This window comes from Pinus tabuliformis, chromosome 5_1 (assembly GCF_031772625.1).
Source record: "Pinus tabuliformis cultivar Carrire ecotype Pingquan chromosome 5_1, CPIR1, whole genome shotgun sequence".
NCBI lineage: Eukaryota > Viridiplantae > Streptophyta > Pinopsida > Pinales > Pinaceae > Pinus > Pinus tabuliformis.
The window spans coordinates 329483788-329488682 of record NC_142305.1 but is presented as its reverse complement, the minus strand read 5'-3'; the positions used below and the strand labels follow the sequence as shown (position 1 = coordinate 329488682).

Sequence of the window (4895 nt, the reverse complement as noted above, 5' to 3'; positions counted from 1 at the left end):
ACAAAACATTGCTAAACAGTAATGGTTTTAAAAAAATATGTACATTATGCACACAAAACAATAGAGCTTAAAAAATGTATTAATTATGGGGAAATGAAATTCTAAATGAAAATGCAGAAAATATTTCTCAATCAATATTAATTGCCCTCTAATATCTAATATTTTTATTATGGTCAAGTATGATCAATATTATGGCCATGTATGATGATAGGATATAAACTTTATTCTTTGTCATATGGCTAAGACTATGATATTGTTATGATATTCATTAGGGAAGTTTAACATGCAATTTCTAACTTCCAAAGCCTTTTCAACCACATACAAGCTTCCAAGTGCTATCCAAGGTGGGTAGGTGGGATTCAAGAGGCATGCTCCAGCCTTCATGTCATCATCCAAGTGAACATTTTTCCTCCAAAAGATATGCAAGGGTGTGCCTCCTCTACAATTCATGCAAATAATCCCCATAATTCTTTTATCATTAAAGCTTACAAATTATACATATTTAACCCAAAATATTATGGAAAAATATAAAAAAATGTCTAATCTAACCACATAAAACTAATGAAATCAAAGCCATGAAAATAGAAAACAATCCTTCTCGTTCTAATAAATTTAATTCTAAAACCCAACTCATAGGGGGAGATCAATTGGCCATTGAGATGTTATGAAATATTATGTAAACCATGAAATTCAACATTCAAATCCTATGGGTCAAAACAACAACAAAAATTTAATCCCAAGACCCTAGTTCCTAGCATTCAAGTTTTCTTCAACTCAAATAGACTTCATTAGTGCCATGCATGCTCAGTATAATACAAAATTTTAAAATTTAAATGAATTGTTGTTAGGAAGCTTAAGGTTTCAATCGTTAATTAGGTTGTTGATACATATTAAAGTTGATGGAGAGAAGCATTCTTAGAGAAGATTCATATGTACTGCAAGGCTTGGATATGATGGTACAATTCACTCTACACAAGTATATGTAGAAAATGACAAACCCAACCTTCTAATTTTCATACCAAATATACTTCTTCTTACATGACTGTCCACTATAATCATGAACATGTTTTTGATGAAGATGCATGCTCCTAGTTCCACTGCCATGAGATAATTTATAAAAAATACCATTTTAACTAACTATTTGTGAACGTGATCTTGAATGGAAAGCAAATAGTGTTAAATGTTTAACATAATATATTGGCTTAAGATTGATAATAAAGAATTTTAAAATTTAAATGAATTGTTGATAGGAAGCTTGAGGTTTCACTCGTTAATTAGGTCCTTGATACATATTAAAGTTGATGGAGAGAAGAATTCTTAGAGAAGATTCATATGTACTGCAAGGCTTGGATATGATGGTACAATTCACTCTACACAAGTATATGTAGAAAACGACAAACCCAACCTTCTAATCTTCATACCAAATCTACTTCTTCTTACATGACTGTCCACTATAATCATGAACATGTTTTCGATGAAGATGCATGCTTCTAGTTCCAGTGCCATGAGATAATTTATCAAAAATACCATTTTAACTAACTATTTGTGAACGTGATCTTGAATGGAAAGAAAATAGTGTTAAATGTTTAACATAAATACCAGCTTAAGATTGATAATTTCGATGGAATTGACAAATCCAGTCCCCTCAATGGTTGATGGGATCCCATGATTTTGATAATTTTCAATCAATATCCTATGCACTCCCTCTAACCGAAAGTTTTGATATTTCCTTGCATCCTTAAACCTTATTCTTGGAAATAATTGTTAGGTTCTGAATCCTCACAATTACCTACAAATCTCTTTACCCATGTGAAATATTCTTTCCTAGATTGACTTTAACCAACATGTTCATTAACACACAACTCCTTGATTCTTTCCTAGCTTGTTTTAACCAACAAGTGCATTAACACACGACTCCTTGATTTGGGATAATTGATCAAAAATAATTTTTACCTATTGACTATTATAAAACCAAGAGTGAAAAAACATAACAATATAGATAGTTTAAAATAAGAAATATTAAATCACAACTTTCCAACTGCACCGTGATTAAACCAGTTGATGTAGGAAACTACAGAGTAAAAGCCTAAGAAAAAACTCAGGCTTTTCAATCAGCCTGAATTTTCCATTCCTCCCTAACCTCCAAAGGGAGGAACAAAAAACAATCTACACCTCCAAACTCCCCAACCCAAAAATAAAACTACAACATAGAATATTATCCATTCTACTCACCCCCAAAATCTACGACATGGACAAGTATCATTATTATTAAAATAACCAATTAACTACAAGGCCTTCTCGATCTTTCCAATCGCATGACAATGTCTGGCTCGAGAATGTTGGTTTTGATTTCATTATGAGGAATGACCACACCTCCATTACTATATACCTCATTAGAGACATGGACATCCTCCCCCGATATGGTCATGTTTCCAACGCGAGCCCATTGACCAATAGTAGAGTGCCAACCAATGCTACTTATATACACACAATTATGTTTATTGATGCACACTCCACACATAGTGGTGCACCGTGATGGTCTCACTCCTGCCTCAATCACACTGCATGGGCCAATGGCCACATCTGACCTAATTAGGAAACCCTCACCAATCTCTGCAGTGTTGTCAACAATCACATTTCCAACAATGTTAACCCATGTTGCTAATTTATCTGGGGTGTTTCTTCGAAGAGAATCTAAGTAGAGCCTTAGGCCAGAAATATAGTCTCTAGGTTGCCCAATATCTATCCAAAAACTAGGTAAAGCCATAACATAAAGTTGTTTCTCATGTGTAATATTTGGGAACACATCTTTTTCAATGGATGTGGGTCTCAACTCAATTGAGTCCAAAACACTTGGGTTCAGAAGGTAGATTCTTGCATTGATGTTGTTACCAATGAAGACTCTAGGGTTCAGAAGGCAGGTTCCCACATTGATCTTGTTACCAACAAAGAACCTAGGATTCTCAACAAACCTCTCTACCTTCCGAGTGTCCTTGTCAATAATAACAATGCCATATTTCAAGGATTCATCAACCTAATTAAAGAGATCAATTCTTTACTATTTACCTTAGCAACGATAAAAAAAATTGAACAAAGAATGAATTTACAAAATGAAATTATGAAAATAAGTTCCCTTGCAATTTGGCTTTTGCAAAGAAATGCCTTGAAAAAAAACAAAGAAAGGGAAATGGTTGCAAGTGAAAAGGGGCTTGAGGAGTTAGGACAACAAACTTTACATTGGTCACTGTGATGGATGCTTCTCCTCCATGTTTTGTATGGAATCAACCATTTCCTTTAATGGGTATTCACTAATTTCATCACTGTTGAGAACAAAATGGCTCCCCCAATCCATCTCTCAATTTGTCCCTTTCAAGAGCTAAAGGCCTAGCAATGACCATCGGATCTGTTTCCTGTGAAACAGGAAATCGTAATCCCAAGTTTCATTTCAAACGCATTCAATAAGCTGAGCATAACTTCATCAACACTGATAACTTTGAGTGCTTCAATCCACTCAAAATTTCAAATCCAATTTGTTTATTTTTGATACAAGAAACAAACAATCTCCTTCACCACTGCTACTCTTACAAGTTTATGAGCTATACCTAATGAAAAATCATTGACTTATTCACAAAGTAAATCAAAGGCTTAGGGACACTCGATGTCAAGTAGCGTAGCCTAGTTCCAAAACCACCTACCAATATGAGGTTTGTCATGGTTTCTTATTACTTCTCCTAGTTGTTCTAACCATTTCCCTCCTTTGTTAATCGACCGGAGTTAAATATGCCCAGAACGAGTCCAGGAACTCCCATATCAAAGCCTGAGTAACTTGTGGTGGTGCATTAGGATGTGTTGGGTGATACAATTCCGAAATCATCAAGACTAAATCAATGCCTGTATGAAACCACAGAGTGCAAGCTTAAGAAAAGACCAGTATTTTGAGTGAGCCTCAATTTTCCATTCCTCCCCTAACCTCCAAAGAGAAAAACAAAAAACATTCTACACCTCCAAACTCCCCAGACCAAAAAGAAGCCTAAAACATAGAAGATTATCAGTTTTACTCACCCCCAAAATATACTACATGGACAAGTATCATTAAACTTATTTCTTCAAAAGAAGCTAGTAGATATGAAGCGAAATCAGTTCACTCTTGTGAGTATTCTTAGAGTCTCTTGTATTATAGAATATGTAAATTTAGGAAAGCAGGTCCATTCTCACATAATAAAAGCTGAGCCTAAGGCAGATGTATTCATTGACAGTGCTCTGGTCGACATGTATGCTAATTATGGCTATTTAAAAGAGGCATGCAATGAGTTTTATAAGATGCCAAAATTGTATTTAGTTTGATGTAAATCCATGATCATAGTGTATTCCCTTAACCAACATCTTCATAAGGCAGTATAACTGCACCTTCTCATTCCAATCTAGACAAAACAAGATCTGATTTTGTTAATCTATTTCCAATAAAACCATTCATAGCCACTGTGGCAGCAATTAAACTAGTTTCACTTGAGACAATACCACTTCCCAAAGGTATACCTTTATGAAGACCCAATAAGAATCCAACTGACCTAACTCCCACCAATTCCATCGTTGCTTTGGTTGTAATACCAACACAATTCTTCATTGGATTGAGAATGAATCAATTATTGTCCTCGTCGATGAAATATATAATGATCTTACCAAGTTTCAAATCCTCATCCACCTCTACAGTGACATGATCCCCCAGTCCCTCAATAGAATAACCCATAAAGTCAAATCTAGATCCAAGACTAGCTATTGTTTCTGTAGAAAATCCTGTAACTAACTGAAGAAGAGGGGTCACTTCAAACTGGATCACATGTTTCAGACTCACTTGTTGTGCATTGCATCAGACATTAAATACATGGGGTAGGTAC

General features: G+C 34.9%; 1 pseudogene; it reads right to left on the bottom strand.

Annotated features, from left to right (window-relative positions):
• Positions 1-2281: 2281 nt before the first annotated feature.
• On the bottom strand, positions 2282-3713 carry LOC149164720 (mannose-1-phosphate guanylyltransferase 1-like; annotated as a pseudogene).
• Between the last annotated feature and the right edge of the window lie 1182 nt (positions 3714-4895).